Below are 20,141 nucleotides of genomic sequence, written 5' to 3' on the forward strand. Positions count from 1 at the left end.
ATATCATAGTTACTCTCAGTTGGCGAAAACTTCCTGGAGAAGTAGGCACAGGGGCGGAGATGGGTGAGGGACCTGGTACCCTGGGACAAGACAGCCCCCACTCCCACCTCAGATGCGTCAACTTCCACGATAAATGGCTCCATTTGGTTGGGCTGAACCAGCACCGGGGCCGAGATAAAGCACTTCTTAAGGACCTCAAAAGCCTGGACAGCCTCAGGAGGCCAGTGGAGGAGATCAGCTCCTTTGCGAGTGAGGTCCGTAAGAGGCTTAGCGATGACGAGAAGTTAGCAATAAATCTGTAATAATTAGCGAACCCCAAAAAACACTGTAACGCCTTCAGGGAGGCAGGTTGGACCCATTCCGCCACAGCCTGAACCTTGGCGGGGTCCATGCGGAATTCATGAGGAGTGAGGATTTGACCCAAAAATGGTATTTCCTGTACCCCAAACACACATTTTTCGGTTTTGGCAAACAATTTGTTTTCCCGAAGGACCTGGAGCACCTTCCTGACATGCTCAATGTGGGAGGACCAGTCCTTGGAAAACACCAGTATGTCATCAAGGTACACTACAAGAAATATCCCCAGGTAATTTCTCAAAATCTCATTTATGAAATTCTGGAAGACCGCAGGGGCATTACACAACCCAAAGGGCATGACGAGGTATTCGAAATGGCCTTCGGGCGTGTTAAACGCAGTCTTCCACTCATCCCCCTCTTTGATGCGGATAAGGTTATACGCCCCCCCGTAGATCCAACTTAGAGAACCATTGGGCCCCCTGAACCTGATTGAAGAGATCAGGAATCAAAGGAAGGGGATACTGGTTCCTTACCATGACCTTATTCAGGCTACGGTAGTCAATGCATGGCCTAAGACCACCATCCTTCTTCCCTACGAAGAAGAAGCCAGCACCTACCGGAGAAGTAGAGGGACGAATGTAACCCTTGGCCAGGCATTCCTGGATATACTCTCTCATGGCTTCACGTTCGGGACAAGAAAGATTAAATATCCTACCCTTAGGAAGCTTAGCTCCTGGTACCAATTCGATAGCGCAATCGTATTCTCTATGAGGAGGTAACACTTCGGAGGCCTCCTTAGAGAAAACATCAGCAAAGTCCGGAACAAACTCGGGTAGCGTGTTCGCCTCCTCAGGGGGAGAAATAGAATTAACAGAAAAACATGAAGTAAAACATTCATTACCCCATTTGGTTAGCTCCCCAGTACTCCAGTCAAACGTGGGATTATGCAACTGCAACCAGGGAAGGCCTAGAACCAAATCGTACGATAATCCCTGCATCCACAGTACAGAGCACTGCTCCAAATGCATGGAGCCAACAAGGAGTTCAAACACAGGGGTATGCTGTGTAAAATAACCATTAGCAAGAGGAGTGGAGTCGATACCCACTACCGGGACAGGTTTAGGCAAATCAATCAGAGGCATAGCAAGAGACATAGCAAATTCCACAGACATGATATTAGTAGAGGACCCTGAATCCACGAAGGCACTGCCGGTAGCAGACCTACCACCAAAAGAGACCTGAAAGGGAAGCAAGATTTTAGTACGTTTCCTATTTACGGGAAATACCTGTGCGCCCAAGTGACCTCCCCGATGATCACTTAGGCGCGGAAGTTCTCTGGCTGCATTCTTACGCTTAGGACAGTTGTTCACTTGATGCTTGTCATCCCAACAGTAGAAGCAGAGACCATTCTTCCTGCGGAATTCTCTACGTTGTTGGGGGGACACGGAGGCCCCGAGTTGCATAGGTATCTCTTAGTCTTTTGGGGAGGAACGAAGCAACGGAACTTCGGGAGGCATCATGGGGGAGTCGGAGGAGAAAACACATAAACGTTCACGTTGTCGTTCCCTGAGATGTCGGTCAAGTCGTACCGCTAAAGCCATAACCTGGTCTAGGGAGTCAGAAGAGGGATAGCTAACTAGCAGGTCTTTCAGGGCATTCGACAGACCCAACCTAAACTGGCACCTTAAGGCAGGGTCATTCCACCGAGAAGCTACGCACCACTTCCTAAAGTCAGAACAATACTCCTCAACAGGTCTCTTACCCTGACGTAAGGTCACCAGCTGACTCTCGGCAAAGGCAGTCCTGTCAGTCTCGTCATAAATAAGTCCGAGAGCAGAAAAGAAACAATCAACGGAGGAAAGTTCAGGGGCGTCAGGAGCCAAGGAGAAGGCCCACTCTTGGGGCCCTTCCTGGAGCCGGGACATAATTATACCCACCCGCTGGCTCTCAGAACCTGAGGATTGAGGCTTTAAACGAAAGTAAAGCCTACAACTCTCACGAAAGGAGAGAAAAGCCCTCCGGTCCCCTGAGAACCGGTCGGGCAACTTGAGGTGGGGTTCAAGAGGTGAGGTGAGGGGAACTACCAAGGTAGCATCAGGCTGGTTGACCCTCTGAGCCAGGGCCTGGACCTGTAGGGAGAGACCCTGCATTTGCTGAGCCAGGGTCTCAAGGGGGTCCATAGTGGTGTCAGGGACCAGGGTAGACTAGGTATGGGCTTGTGATTATGTAATGACGGGGGGTAGGGAAACGGACAAGTGAGCCCTAGTCTACCCGCCACTCTGTCCCTGCCTACTTGCAACGACCCGCCCTAGGCGACGGGGTACAACTGGGCAGCGGTCCCTGCGCTCAGTAAGTACACGACAAACACGACAAACATACAAGGGAATACAAGCAAGGGAAAGGGGCAGTTGCCCACGGCAACACCATGAGCAACCAGAGTGGTGAACGAGCCGAGTCAAGCCAGGAGTGTGCGAGGTACCAAACGAAGAGCAGAAGAGTAGTCAGTAAGCCATGGTCTGTATGGAGCAGGATCAAAATAGAAGGAGCTGTAGCTGGGCCAGGAAACCACACGAAAAGAATCACAAGCACCGAGGGACAGGAAGGGCAGGCTTAAATAGACCGAGGGCGGGAGCTAGCTGAGTCTGGCCAGGTTGTGATAGGCTCTCCCACTCCTAAGCCTGCCAGCCTGAGTGGTGGAAGCTGGAGTCAGTCTCAGGGATGTAGATTCAGGTGCTGACTGATTAAGTATGGGAGTTAACCCCGAAGCTGTGCCTGGCAGATCCTTTACATATATATATATATATATATATATATATATATATATATATATATATATAATTTTTAGTAGTTGAAGAAAAGGGGGTTGGTCACTTAAGGCGTCAAAGTGCGGCAGGTCAGTATTTTTTAACTCCAATTCTTGAACCCCAACAGATCATGTTTTAATAAAAAGGTTATAGAGAGAACACTTTTGTTTTTTCCTAATGCACTGACAACAGGATCATTCTGGCTCATCAAAGTACCAAGGGATATTCTGTAGGACAAAGAATCTGACACAATAATGGTCCCCTAATACAACAAGACCCCAAAGGTACAGCAAAACTCAAATCTATTTGGAGCTGTCTTTTTAGGAAATCTTGTGCCATTAGGCACTATTTCTACTGAATTGAATAACAAATAACCTATTCGATCTTATTGCTGATAAGATCTACATGTGAAATGATGACATGAGATTATGATAAACCTAAAATTGCACATGCTCAGGTTCTGTATAGATGGAAGGTGGGTGAATATTTTCCTCAGGTGGGCCCAATGAACCCCAGTGCAACACTGACTGACAATAATCCCATGACCTGTAAAATACTAAGAAAATCTTGAAAACATGTCCTGTTGATGGACCTTGAGGACAGGTGGCGAAACAGAGATGTAAACATCTAATAGTTTACCTAACCCTTAAAGTTTGTAATATGATTCGCTACCAGTTTATGAGTTTTACATCATGTCTATGTAAACCTTAACATCTTTGATCCTTTGGAATTGTCAAACCCAGCCAGGAAAATGAATTAAGTATAGTTACTGTATGTGTAGAAGAATATGAGTGTGGGGATAACGCCAGACACTCAAGTGCAAAGTTTTATCATTACAGGATAGCCAAAAAAAAAGTCAAGTCGGGTATCATTTAAGGTCTGAGTATCATGAATTCATGTCTCAGCAGCAGCAGGAAACAACAGGAAATTAACAGAGTTCTGCTCTAAGTTTAACAAGCCAAGCAAGTAATTTGGATGAGGTCAACTGCAACCTAACAAGGACCAGACAGAAAGAAATGAGGCATAATCCTTTCCTGCATCTGTCAGCCTAAAGCGACTGAGAGCAGAGTTCATATACAAGAGCCATAGACCTCCAGCAGGGTGCTGACACGCATGGTGCATAACAAACCATGTCTGAAGGAAGATTTCTCTGTCATCCTCCTAAAGCATTCCTAAACAATATACTTGAATGCAAACCCTATATGAGTTGCATTCATACAGTACCATACAGTAGGCTGTCATTTAAAACAACACAAAGGGAAAGCCATTCAGTCGTTTATAGTAAGTTTGTCAGGTGTAGAAGTGCAGAGTTTGTAATTTGGCACACCTAATTGTTTCCTCACAGGACTGCGAGTAAAGGTTCATGTGCATGTGATTGTCACATACACTATAATGGACCCAGGTAACTGGTGGGCAAATATGCAAGACCAAAAAATACCAATTGGCAGAGGGAAATAAATTAGCCATGTTTTTCCGGATATCTAATGCATGTTTAGGAGAAAATGAAGACGTAAGTTTTATTTTTATCCAAGTATTAGACAAACACACATAGAATTAAAAAGCCCAATGTGAACTGAGCATCCCTGTGCTAAATGCGTAGTATAACTTGGCAGTGTTCGAAGTCTCTTAGCAGAGTCAAGGCAAAGCCAACTAGGACACTACACTGCCTATATAAATGAGAACAAAGAAATAGCGGCTGCAGTCCGCATAATGAGGACAAAGCTTCAGGTCACATTGATGTTAAAATAAGTAGAAGAGCCCCCCGACATCTTTCACCACCGTGGTGGCGTCTTCAGAGGTATATGGGCTAAGGATTGGAAGGCTAGCCCCCTATACCACTGAAGACGCCACTACGGTGGTGAAACATGTCGGGGGGGGGGCTCTTCTAGTAATTTTAACATCAACATGACCGGAAACTTTGTCCTCATTATGCGGACTGCAGCCGCTATTTCTTTGTTCTCATTTATATAGGCAGTGTAGTCCTTGTTGGCTTTGAATTGACTCTGCTACGAGACTTCCTATGCTATTAGCATAGGGACGCTCAGTTGACATTGGGCTTTTTAATTCTATGTGTGTTTGTCTAATACTTGGAAAAAATAAAAGTTATGTCTTAATTTTCTCCTAATCATGCATTTCTCCTTACTTGCAGCGCCCCTTACTTAACCCCTTCCCGACCCGTGATGTGCTGGCACATCAGGGAGCGGTGAGGGGATGATGTATGGAGCAGGGCTCACGTGCTGAGCCCGCTCCATACACTGCAGGTGTCAGCGTCTAACATGCTGCTCTAACGGCCAGGAACAGCGATGGCGCTGTTCCTGGCTGTTTAACTAGTTAAATGCTGCGGTCAATAGCGACCACAGCATTTATAGTGGTTTTCCCATGAAGGTTTTCCCTAAACCCCGTTCTATCTTACCCGGCTCCGCTGTCTTCAAGCCACTTGCTGGTTACATTCTATTATTCATAGAACTGAATAGTAGTTACGGAAACAGCATAGCATGCTACGCTACTTCTGTAACTGTCATTCACTACTATGGGAGTTACGGAAACAGTGTAGCTCAGTGAGTTACACTGTTTCGGTAACTCATCCATGTATTTCAGTGTATTTTACCAGCGATCTAATGATCGCTGGTTCAAGTTTCCTAGGGGAGCTAATAAAATGTGCAAAAAAAAAAGTTAGATACATTTTCAGGAGTGTAAAAAAATGTAAAAGTTTAAAAAAAACCTTTTCCCATTTCTCCCCAAGCACAATGTAAAAATTAAAAAATAATAAAAAAAATGGTATTGCTGCGTCTGTAAAAGTCCGAAACTATTTCAATATAGCTTAATTTGACTCACACAGTGAACGGCGTAAAAAAATAATTATTTAAAACTCCAGAATTTTTTGGTCACTATAGCGCTAAAAAGAATGAAATAAAAAGTGATAGAAAAAATCGTATGTACCAAAAAAATGGTGCTAATAAATACTACAGCTCGTCCTGCAAAAAATAAGCCCTCACACCGCTCAAACTGCTGGAAAATATAAGTTATGGCTTTCAGAATGTGGTGAAACTGAACAAATTTTTTTTTTTTTAACCAATAGATTTCTCTTCGTAAAAGAAGAAAAATATAATTATTTTTTTTCCCTACTTTCTGTTGTCTAAAACCTGGGCGCGTCTTATAGTCAGGTGCGTCTTATAGTCCGAAAAATACGGTATATTCACTCAGCCAGAGCTGTAGCTAAAGAGGTTGTTCAGTCTTAAATAAATGAATTACCATATAATAAAAGTTCATGCAACATTCCAACAAACCCTTTATCTAAATTCTCCACCATTCCGAAGATCTCTGTCTGCTGCCAGCGAATGGGAACATTCATTTATACATTTAGAGGCTAAACACCCGCACAGACCCAACACTTCTCATAGATGATGGCTTGCCACAATTGAACGCAATCTAGACAAGCCTAATCCAGCCAAAAAGTCTAGACTTCAGGGTGATACATTTTACTTGTGCTGATGTAGCAGCATCAGTACAGGAGAGAGAGAGTGCTGATCTATTCCAATCACAGAGGATTGTCTGGACTGGACACACTGCAGAAAACCTCACAACATAAGAAGCACCAGACACAAATTTATAGTTTATTTATTTTTCAGGTTCCTTACCATTTTGAAGATCTCTGCTTGGTGTTAGCGAGTTGGGTCACTGTTTTTTATTCACAACGCCCAGCTAGTAAAAGAAGTAAAAATGCCCAGATGTACATACACAATACACGCCCACTTGTACATAACTTTAAACACGCCCAGTTGTACTTTAGAAAGCCTCATTTGCATAAATATAAAAATGGTCATAACTTGGCCAAAAATGCTCGTTTTAAAAAAAACTAAATGTTACTCTTATCTACATTGCAGCGCCGATCTGCTGCAATAGGAGATAGGGGTTGCAAAATGTGACAGAGCCTCTTTAAGTATATAGTTTTTTTTATTGTTGCTGATTATATTCTGTGTATATTTAATATTGACAACAATTAAATAAAGACATGCAGACTTGCAGTATAATGTATTTTACAATCTGACACATTTCAGTTTTAAAACCTTCATCTTCCTTCTAATTGTACGTCTGTAACCTTCACTTTTATTGTTGGTAAATGCTATAATATAAAACTTTTTCCTAGATATAATATGTTCTATTACTTTCAAAACCATTTCAGTACATTTTTGGATTCTTTGATGTTATTTCATGCAGTCTACACTACGTTCATTTATCTCTGATTTAGTGACTAATAAAGACAAAAATGAACTTATATGTTGGGAACAATGACTAATAGGACCACACTGTTCCAGCTGAAGATGAAATGACTACAAAAAAAAAAGATTGTTTCAAATGATGTAGGTAGATGCTGTTATGATATATTGTGTTTGAATTATTTCATTTTAATGGAAACATAGCCAGTGGCTATCAAATAGGAACATCCAAAGTCATCAAAGCTGTTAGACCTTTGGACAGTGCCTCGCAGTCTATTTGTGCTGTTATCTGGATCTTATAGCTGCCAGCAACGTGCCACACTCACCAGCTTTACTATTTACCCCATAAGGTATTTTGGTGCTGGCGCAATGCATTACTGCCTTAAGGCTTTAAATTCTAGAGTTCACCACAAGTGCAAATATATAAAAATGAGTTTGTTCTGAAAGAGTTGACTGTTGTTCCTTCAAGTTTTACTACTGTAAAATATTTGAAAAAAAGAAAAGAAAACTTCCTTCTGTTTAACTTAAACTTGGTTTCCAGATGTTAGGGTTAAAGGTTGGAGATAAAAGTATCATATTTTAGGGCATTATAAGTAGAATTTGAGTCCAATGAGCAGCTCTTCCCAAGGGGGTGTACTTTGGTACTGGTTCAGACCTTTTCTTCTACCTCACCCAGCGAGAGGTCCCATTCCTGAATCCTAAATTATCATACTCCACATCCATCCTTTAGACACTCTGAGATTGTGTTTACTTTTCAACAATTGGAACTTTGTCAAATGTGTTAAATATCTCTTTTTAAAAGTGTTCATTTTCTAAAGCTATCATTTCCAATTGTCATGGGGTTCTGGCAAACAAGATAGGTCATCCGAAGGATTTTTAAATGACAGACACCATCTAAGTAAACAAAACAGCTACCAAGTTCCGACAGTATTTAAAAGAACTAAATGGTGTGTCTGTTATATTGTAACTTATCCTTAAAAAAAATAAAACAACATTAAATTAATAGATATTTAGCTGATTTTATTAAAAAATTAAACAATCAATTGAGGTTTATATGCTGAATAATGAATCAATCATTTATAAATTATATAAAAGAGTGAAAAGGAAACTTACAAGTTTAATATTTTTGTTTCTTTAACATAAATTGTAAGCAATGCTAATTGGAAAAACCTGCTATTTTGTAAGTTATTAGGATCTTGGTAAAGATGTAGCTTGGTGGATCCCTACTAGACTAACCTTCGTTCATAGGTTGTGTAAGTCATCCCAACAATGTCACCCATGTAACTCTAAAATATATATTTTTTTCATGTATGTGTTAGGGTAAAATATTTTGCATGTTACCAGTGTTATTCAGTTTACCAAAGTGTTAATGCTTGATGGCTTCTCAGGATATGTTCACACATGGAAGACTTGATTCAGAAAATTCTGTGACTGATAATCAGTTCCATACATCTGAATGGGGTTGTTTCTGCAGCACTTGCATTGATTTCTGCATTCCCCACTTAAATGAATAGGGTAGTCGTGAAAATTTCTGAAACAAACCGTTTCAAGGCATAAGAACATAAGAATTATAGGACCAAGTAATAATATTAGATTATTTTTAATAAGGACTGTTTATAGCAGTAAAGGCCATATTATACCGCCCAATTTTGGCAAATGCATCGAGCGCTGATAAACGAGACATCGTTGATCGGCGCTCGTTTGCTGTTTTCACAAGAAGCTATGTATGGGGAAGAGTGCTCATTACTCCGATCGCTCTGCCCCATACATCATTATCATGTCGGCAGCGCATCTCCCTGTTTACACAGGGAGATGTGCTGCCGACAATGACAATATTTCAGTTTTTCAAAGCTATACGATCAACAGATGAACGAGCGTTTGCTCGTTCATCTGCTGATCGCTGCCCTGTTTACACAGGGTGATTATGGGCAACGAGTGTTCTATGAACGTTTGTCTGCCCAATAATTGCCCAGTGTAAAAGGGCCTTAATGCTCTCAACCTTTTTACCAAGGATGAACTACTGAACAAAATATATTTTCCTGAGGAAACCATTAAGCTTCTCCAGCTCTATTGTAAGGGTATGTTCACACAACTCCATTCAGATGACTAGAACTGATTTTTAGTCGCAGAAATTTCTAAAACTAATCTGTCGCGTCTAAACGTACCCTTGGGCCTCTTTCACACGGCAGTATTTTGGTCTGCATTTTGTATTAGTATTTGGAAGCCAAAACTAGGAGTGGAACCCACACAAAGAAAAAGTATAATAAACAAATTTGTACCTATTTCCTTATTTTGAAATTTACAAATACTGATGGAAAATACTGACCTTAAAGTGACAACTTTTCTCAGATAGGGATGTAACCCTTAAAGAATATCCATTTTGAATAAGGTACCTAGATAAAATTAAGTAGAACAGCAGTATAGGAAGTTATAGGAAGAAAATATCATGCACATGCAGAGTGTGTTTATTACTGTATATCACTCTGAGGGAGCATTTTAGTGACAGTGGAACTTAGGTCATAGAAAGAAGGTAAATTTGTAGCTTTAAATTTCCTAACATGCACATCCATGCTGCTTTGTTGAAAATATTATTAATCACAAAATAGCAATCACTGTCTTTAGCTGTAGGAGTGATCCTAAACACCAGACCTTTTTGCTCGGAAATTTAGATTACCAGCTTTTTCCCTTCCCTGGCATCAAGAGGCTACAGACTGCAATTTCTGGCAGTATGCTGTCTGTAAATGGGACCCAGACTTGTAAAAATGAAAAATATCATGTGCCTACTCTTATAATACTTTGTATTCGGCAGCACCAATTAAAAAAATTACCACGTTTATTATAGGGTCAATTTATAATGAATACTTTTTTTCCACTAATTAGAAAGAGAGGAAAAAAGTATATTTAGTCATGTATAATAGTTTATTTAGTCATTTGCAGCACAATAATAATACCTTCAAAATAAAAGCAAAACTATAACAAAAGTGCACAAAAAAATACTGAATATATATATATATATATATATATATATATATATATATATATATATATATATATATATATATAAAAAGAAACTTTGCAGCACTCCAATATGAAAAAAGTGGTCGTTTATTCACTCCAGATACAACAGCAACATTTCAATCCTACAATAGGATCTTTATCAAGCTTGTTAAAGACCCTATTGTAGGATTGAAACGTTGCTGTTGTATCTGGAATGAATAAACCACCACTTTTTTCATATTGGAGTGCTGCAAAGTTTCTTTTTCTATACATTACATTACGTCCGAGGATCGGGACGTTTTGCTGGGCACCTGTTCAACAATTTCTGTGTGAGTGCTGCTGCTTTCTTTTTTGCTATATATATATATATATATATATATATATATATATATACATACATACATTCATACATACAGGGGGTGCATAAGTAAGTATACAGGGGGATGTTTTTCAAACAGTAAATTACAGATCTTCTACAATGCATCGGTTACCTCAGACCTGAACCTTAACATGCTCCAAGAAAATGTAATACCACAATTTCAGTTGGAGCATGAAAATGAAGACTTCTATTTTCAGTCACTAAGCTTTAGCGGTGTGTCATTTTACTTGATGAAAAATTACCCATTAGGTGGATAGGTAGACAAGGCCCGATTGAATGGCCACCACGATCACCAGACTTTACTCCAATGGACTTTTTATTTTGGGGAGTAGAGATGAGCGAACTTATCAAAAGTTCGGTTCGGCTAGTTCGCCGAATTTCACAAAAAAGTTCGGTTCGGACCGAACTAGTTCTGACCGAACCTGTCACTTACGTGCGCCGAGCATGCTACTGTCCAGGGTGCTGATAGAGTTAATGGGCTGCACTAACTCTTTCAGCAACCTTCACAGTACATGCTCGGCGCGCGGAAAATACCATTTAAATGTAATAAAAAAATAAAAATTATACGTTCGTACTTACTTTCCTCCTGTCCGGCCTCCAGCGATGACGTTTCATCCCTTTCGCCGCTGCAGCCAATCACAGGCTGTAGTGGCGGTCACGCACGTCAGGATGACGCTTCATCCCACGTGACCGCCTCTGCAGCCAATCACAGGCTGCAGCGGCGACATGAATGAAACGTCATCGCTGGAGGCCGGACAGGAGGAAAGTAAGTATGAACGTATTATTATTATTTTTTGGCATGTATGTATGTTGGCATGTATGTATGTATGTATGTATATCTGTGCATGTATGTTTGCATGTATGTTGGCATGTATGTATATATGTGCATGTTTGTATGTATATTTGCATGTATATATTTGCATGTATGTATGTTTGCATGTATGTATTTTTGCATGTATGTTGTCATGTATGTATGTATGTTGTCATGTATGTATATATGTGCATGTGTGTATGTATATTTGTATGTATGTATGTATGTTTGCATGTATGTTTGCATGAATGTATGTATATTTGCATGTGTGTATATATATATATGTATGTATGTTGTCATGTATGTATGTATGTTGTCATGTATGTATATATGTGCATGTATGTTGGCATGTATGTATATATGTGCATGTGTGTATGTATGTATATTTGCATGTATGTATGTTGTCATGTATGTATGTATATATGTGCATGTATGTTTGCATGTATGTTGGCATGTATGTATACATGTGCATGTTTGTATGTATATTTGCATGTATATATGTTTGCATGTGTGTATGTATGTTTGCATGTATGTATGTTTGCATGTATGTATGTTGTCATGTATGTTTGTATGTATGTTGTCATGTATGTATATATGTGCATGTATGTATGTTTGCATGTTTTTATTTTTGCATGTATGTTTGCATGTATGTTTATATATATGTGCATGTATGTAATTATGTTTGCATGTATTTATGTTTGCATGTATATTTGTGCATGCTTGTATATATGTATGTATGTATCTTTGCATGTTTGTTTGTATGTATGTATGTTTTCATGTGTGTGTGTATGCATGTATGTATGATAGTTTGCATGTATATATGTGTGTATGTTTGCATGTATGTATATTTGCATGTATATATGTGCATGCTTGTATATATGTATGTATGTTTGTATATATGTATGTATATTTGTATATATGTATGTATGGCCATGTATGATACTGTCTGCTGGCGCCCTGTATCTAAGTCAACTTTGCGGCAGGCTTCTATACATGGTATAACAGTCAGTATCACACATTAAACTGAATCTAAGCCTACAACATGTTTTATTTCATTATTTTATTTTTTTACAGGTTTGGTGTTTGGACTACGTCGGTTTCGAGGACTACTTCGATGACGGTTTTTTTTCTACAATAAAATGGTTAATGAGGGTTGTGTTGGGGGTGCTTTATTTCAATAAAATATTTTATCTATATCTTTGTCTTTTCAAATTGTATTATTACCACTTTAGTAATGGCCGCTGTCTGAGTGACAACATCCATTACTAATGCGAGGCTTAGTGTTAGCCGGTGCAGAGGCTAACACTAACCACCATTATTACCCCGGTACCCAAAACCACCAGGGGTGCCGGGAAGAGCCAGGTACGATCCAGTACCCGACCATCTGTTGTGATGGTCGGGCCCTGGGGCGGCCGCAGGCTGGTATTATGAGGCTGGGAAGGGCCAAAAACAGTGGACCTTCCCACCCTTGTAATGCTAGGCTGCTGCTGCTGTGTTGTATCTGGCTGGTTATAAAAGTGGGGGGGACCCCACGTCATTTTTTTAAATTATTTATTTATTTACATTTTTTTTTAAAAAAAGACATGGGGTTCCACCCAATTTATCATAACCAGCCACATACAACACAGTGTTATTAGCCTGGGAATGGACAAAACCAGTGGCCCTTCCCACCCATGTAATGCCAGACTGCTGCGGCCTTGTATATGGCTGGTTATTAAAAATGTGGGGGACCCGTCTATTGCTAAATTTGTTAAATTCCAAAAAAAAAACGACGTGGGGGTCCCCCCCATTTTTATAACCAGCCCGATACAACACAGCAGCAGCAGCCTAGCATTACAAGGGTGGGAAGGTCCACTGATTTTGGCCCTTCCCAGCCTCATAATACCAGCCTACGGCCGCCCCAGTACCCGACCATCACAACAGATGGTCGGGTACTGGATCGTACCAAGCTCTTCCCGGCACCCCTGGTGGTGGTGGGTACCGGGGTAATAATGGGTGGTTAGTGCTAGCCTCTGCACCGGCTAACACTAAGTACCGCCTTAATAATGGACGCTGTCAATCAGCCAACTGCCATTATCTAGGCACTAATAAAGTTTGAAAAAAAAAACACAAAGACAATTCTTTTTTATTGAAATAAGAAATGCCCAACAAAACCCTCGTTAACCATTTTATTAAAATTTGAAAAAACGTAGATCTACGCAGTAGTCCAACGAATCGTAGATGTAGTCCAATCGGTACATCAAAATCTGCAACAACATAAAAAAACAGTTATCAATGTGAACAATACCAATACTTCTACTCACCTACACACATATATACACGCACACACAAACAAACAACCATACACAGACACACACATATATACACAAACACAACAAGATATACACACACACATAAACAGACAAACACGCACATATACACAAACTCACACATATACAAACAAAAACACACATATCCAAACACACACACACACAGATATACACACATACACGAACACATATACACAAACACATATACAAACAAAAACACACATACCCAAACACACATATACACAAACACATATACACAAACACACCCATATATACACACAAACACACACCCATATACACATACAAAAACACACACAAACATCTACACACAAACATATACACAAATACACCCATATATACACAAACATATACACAAAACACATATACACAAACACACCCATATATACACACACACACATATAAAAACAAAAACAGACAAAGTCACATACCCAAACACACATATATACACAAACACACACATACACAAACACGGTTTCTTTTAAATGCTGCTGGGGAACCCGCTCGATCCACTATATACGGCTGCGCTACAGTGCAGCATTTAAAAGAAACAGGATCCTGACCTGTCCATAGAGTTTAAGGCAGCACAGAGTATTTCAGGAGATGAGCGTGCAGATTCAGTGCTGCTGCGAACTCTGCTCTTACCATTACGTAGCTCTCAGTCTGTTACCTCTCCTCCACTCCTGTCCTCCAGAACACCTTCACATGATTGGCAAGTCACCACGTAATGGTAAGAGCAGAGTTCACAGCAGCACAGAGTATTTCAGGAGATGAGCGTGCGGATCTTGTGCGGGGTGGTGACTTGCCAATCACGTGAAGGTGTTATTGAGGACAGGAGTGGAGGAGAGGTAACAGACTGAGCTACGTAATGGTAAGAGCAGAGTTCACAGCAGCACTGAATCTGCACGCTCCTCTCCTGAAATACTCTGTGCTGCTGTGAACTCTGTTCTTACCATTACGTAGCTCAGTCTGTTACATCTCCTCCACTCCTGTCCTCTATAACACGTTCACATGATTGGCAAGTCACCACCACGCACAAGATCCGCACGCTCATCTCCTGAAATACTCTGTGCTGCTGTGAACTCTGCTCTTACCATTACGTGGTGACTTGCCAATCATGTGAAGGTGTTCTTGAGGACAGGAGTGGAGGAGAGATAACAGACTGAGAGCTACGTAATGGTAAGAGCAGAGTTCACAACAGCACTGAATCTGCACGCTCATCTCCTGAAATACTCTGTGCTGCCTTAAACTCTGTGGACAGGTCAGGATCCTGTTTCTTTTAAATGCTGCACTGTAGCGTAGCCTTATATAGTGGATCGAGCGGGTTCCCTAGCAGCATTTAAAAGAAACAGGATCCTGACCTGTCCACAGAGTTTAAGGCAGCACAGATTATTTCAGGAGATGAGCACGGGCAGCCGTTCGTTTTTCCGAGCCGTGCTCCCATCATGCACACGACCGTAAAAACACCCGTTATTGCGGGTCGTAATTACGACCCGCAATAACGGGCTCATAGACTTCTGTTACCCACGGGTACCTTTCCGTATTCTCACGGGAAGGTGCCCGTGCCGTTAAAAAAATAGAACATGTTCTATTTTTCTATTTTACGGGCCGTGCTGCTATAATTATAATGACAGCACGGTTCGCAAAAGCGGCCGGCTGCCCGTGGCCGGCCGGCCGTGCTCGTACTTACGAGTCGTAATTACGAGCACGGCCCGTAAAATAAAAAAATAGAACATGTTCTATCTTTTTAACGGCACGGGCACCTTCCCGTGAGAAAACGGGAAGGTACCCGTGGCTAACAGAAGTCTATGGGCCCGCTATTTCGGGTCGTAATTACGACCCGTGATAACGGGTGTTTTTATGGTCGTGTGCATGAGGCCCCGTAATGACGGGTGGCTACATGTGTGCACCCGTCATTACGGCAGCGTTGCTAGGCGACGTCAGTAAGGGTATGTGCACACACACTAATTACGTCCGTAATTGACGGACGTATTTCGGCCGCAAGTACCGGACCGAACACCCTGCAGGGAGCCGGGCTCCTAGCATCATATTTATGTACGATGCTAGGAGTCCCTGCCTCTCCGTGGAACTACTGTCCCGTACTGAAAACATGATTACAGTACGGGACAGTTGTCCTGCAGAGAGGCAGGGACTCCTAGCATCGTACATAAGTATGATGCTAGGAGCCCGGCTCCCTGCACTGTGTTCGGTCCGGTACTTGCGGCCGAAATACGTCCGTCATTTACGGACGTAATTAGTGTGTGTGCACATACACTAAATAGTCACTGTTCAGGGTGCTGAAAGAGTTAACTGATCGGCAGTAACTGTTTCAGTACCATGGACAGTGACTACCGATCACAGTACCTGTAAAAAAAAAGACGTTCATACTTACCGAGAACTTTCTGCTTCCTCCAGTCCGGTCTCCTGGCCGTTGCCTTGGTGACGCGTCCCTCTCGACATCCGGCCCGACATTCCTTGATGACGATGCAGCCTTGTGAGTGCTGCAGCCAATCACAGGCTGCCGCGGCCTCTGCAGCCAATCACAGGCTGCAGAGGCCTCTGCAGCCAATCACAGGCTGCCGCGTCAGAAAAGGTCGGACTGGAGGAAGAAGAGGGACTCGTCAACAAGACAACGACCGGGTACGTATGAAATGCTTTTTATTTTATTTTTAATCAGCAGCCTCTTTTCTCTATCAGTGATTGATAGAGATAAGTGGCTGCCGATTTGTATAATGTTTTTGACCGGGTTCGGTCAAAACGGGTTCGGCCGAACCCGGTGAAGTTCGGATTCGCTGCGAACCGAACTTTACCGGAAGTTCGGACCGAAACCGGGTTCGGTTGTCCCGGTTCGCTCATCTCTATTGGGGAGTTATCAAAAATAAGGTATATTCAAGAAAACCACACATGGTTGATAACATGATTCAGTTCATAAAAGAAGCACGCCAAGAAATTAATGCCAATAAAGAACTTTGTGCCAAAGTGTGAGTGTAAAACCTAGATTACAGCAATGTGTAGTGAGGGTGCCAATTTGAGCATATAAGAGATGTTACTTAATTGTTTTGTTATTTTATAAAATACTATTTAAACAGTATATCTACTTTTATTAAATTTACCTATTATTTAAACTGTATACCTACTTATGCACCCCCTGTATATATATATATATATATATATATATATATATATAAATATATATATATATATATATATATATACACACGCACGCACATAATGCCACATTGTTTTGTTATATTACAACCTGGAATTAAAATATATTTTAAATTTGATTTTATGTAATAGATCTGACAAAACAGTCTATATTATTACAATGAAATAATTAAAAAAACAATACCTTGTTTAAAATAAGTCACATAATTAATTGAATAAGGTCCTCCTTGGTGCAATCAAAGTGTCACATGATCTGTCACATGATGTGAGTATAAATACACCTGTTCTGAAAGACCCCTGAGTCTGCAACGCCACTAAGCGACCAACATGAAGACCAAGGAGCTCTCCAAACAGGTCAGAGACAAAAATGTGGAGAAGTGTACAGGGTCGGGTTATAAAAAAAAATATGCCCAAACTTTGTACATCCCAAGGACCTCAATCCAATTGAGAATTTGTGGCATGACTTGAAGAATTCTGTACACAAACGTAATCCGACTTGCTTGAAGGATTTGCAGCAGTTTTGTCTGGAAGAATGGGCAAAAATCCCAATGTCTAGATGTGCTAAGCTAATAGAGACATACGCCAAGAAACTTGCATAAGGTACCTACACAAAGTATTGACGTGAATACTTTTGTACATTAACCCCTTAGTGACCAGCCTATTTTAGGCCCAAATGACCAAGCTATTTTTTTTTTTTTTTTCTATAGTCGCATTAAAAAAGCTATAACTTTTAGATTTTTCCGTCGGCATAGCTATATGAGGACTTGTTTTTTGTGGGATTAGTTGTACTTTGTAATGACACCATTTTGGGGTACATATCATTTTTTGATTAACTTCTATTAACTTTTTTGGGGGGGAATAGAAAAAAACCTGAAATTCCGCTATAGTTCTATGCGTTTTAAATTCACGCCGTTCACTGTGCGGCATAAATAACACATTACCTTTATTCTATGGCTCGGTACGATTACGACGATACCACATATGTAGTTTTTTTTTATGTTTTACGACTTTTGCACAATAGCCATGACATTAAAACCACCTGTCTAATATTGTATAGATTCCACTCATGCCTCCAAAACAGCTCTGAACCTGTCGAGGCATGAACTCCACAAGATCACTGAAAGTGTCCTGTGGTATCTGGCACAAGACTTTAGAAGCAGATCCTTTAAGACCTTTAATTTGCGAGGTGGGCCCTCCATTGATCAGACTTGTTTTTCCAGAACATCCCACATCTGCTCGATCGGGGATAGAGATCTGAGGAATTTGGAGGTCACGTCAACACCTTTAACTCTTTGCCATGTTCCTCAAACCATTTCTGAATGATTTTTGCAGTGAGGCAGAGCGCATTATCCTGCTAAAAGTGCCTACGAGGGAATACCTTTGCCATGAGTGGGTGTACTTGGTCTGCAACAATGTTTTAGTTGGTGATACATGTGAAAGTAACATCCACATGAATGCCAGGATCGAAGTTTCACAGCAGAACATCGCCCAGAGCATCACACTGCCTCCGCCGACCTGCCTTTTTCCCATAGTGCATCAAGATGCCATCCCTTCCCCAGGTATGTGCATACACAAACGGCTGTCCACATGATGTAAAATAAAATATGATCCATCAGACCAGGCATTCTTCTTCCATTACTCCATGGTCCAGTTCTGATGCTTACTTGCTCATTGTAGGCGCTTTCGGCGGTGAAAAGGTGTTAACATTGGCAGGCACGTATTTGTCACTAGGCACAAGGGGTACAGTGCCTAGGGCATCCAGCAAGGGGGGTCAGCTGCAGGATTTTTTATTTATCTTTTTCTAAAAAAATTAACTTTGTGACCTGACCGACCAGCGGTCAGGTCACTCACAGGACAGAAGCAGAGGGGGTTGCTACCCCAGCGCTTCAAAGACACACCCTCTGTTCATGGACTGGACAGAACTGCTCACATGAGCAGCTGCAGCCAATCTAAGAACAGTTGGAGTGTCTCAGACTCAGGGCCTGCATGGAGGAGACACCAGCAGAAGAAGCAAGAGGAGAGGAGGAAGTTCCGCCCACGACCAGCCCTGCAAGAAGCGTGTGAGGAAGGAGATTATGAGTGCTTAATCTGTCTGCTGTTTGTGCCTCTATATGTCTCTGTGTGTATATTTGTCTATGTGTGTGTATATGTCTGTGTGTGTGTGTGTGTGTGTGTGTGTGTGTATAAGTTCCAGTATGTGTGTGTATGTGTCTCTGTGTATGTATTTGTGGGTCTAAGTGCCTATATATGCCTATCTGTCTGTATGTGTATATATTTCTGCGTGTGCATCTACTACATTATCTGTGTAGCCTCCATGGCCACGGGCCGCCGGGTTTACTCACCTCCCGACGCCCGCAGGCATGGATCCGTGAGCACTGGTCCCCATCTCTTTCCTAGGAGATGCCAGTGCTCACTTCCGCTCTGATCATCATCATCATCAACTGCCATGATTTCCTGGTTTATAAGAAGGCCCCAGGCCTTCTGATCCTTGCCTGAGCGTTGTTAGTTTATCCCAGTCTGTCTTGCAAATGGTCCCTTAGTGTTTCCCGTTCCAGTTGTTACCCATGCCCTGTTGCCTGTTCCTGTATCCCGTACTGTTCTTGTTCCTTCGCCTACCAGTGTTGGAGTCGTGTCTACTGCACCTGCTGTCGTTTGCCACGTCCAGTGTCGTTTGCCACGTCCAGTGTCGTTTGCCACGTCCAGTGTCTTCTGCCACGTCCAGTGTCTTCTGTCACGTCCAGTGTCTTCTGCCACGTCCAGTGTCTTCTGCAACGTCCAGTGTCTTCTGCCATGTCCAGTGTCTTCTGCCACATCGGATACTGCCCACCACGTCTGGCGCTACCTGCTGCACCGGCCTTCATCCGTGCTGAAGCCACAGCCACCGTCTGGACTAGTTCAGGTACCCAAGAGTAACTATCTACTATTGACTTTCATATAGACTGTGATCTGGTCAGCTGCCTCTCCGCTACGGCGGAGCGGCCTAGTGGGTCCACATACCCTGTGACCGTGACAGTACGCTCAGGCCATGGAACCTGCTGGCCAGCCCAAGACCGCAGTCCAAAAGATACAGACAGAGATGCATGACCTACACATCAGGATCAACTCCTTGAGGCTGTGAATTCTATCCTGGTCAGTCTGGAT

This window comes from Rhinoderma darwinii, chromosome 4, assembly GCF_050947455.1.
Source record: "Rhinoderma darwinii isolate aRhiDar2 chromosome 4, aRhiDar2.hap1, whole genome shotgun sequence".
In the NCBI taxonomy this organism is placed as follows: domain Eukaryota; kingdom Metazoa; phylum Chordata; class Amphibia; order Anura; family Rhinodermatidae; genus Rhinoderma; species Rhinoderma darwinii.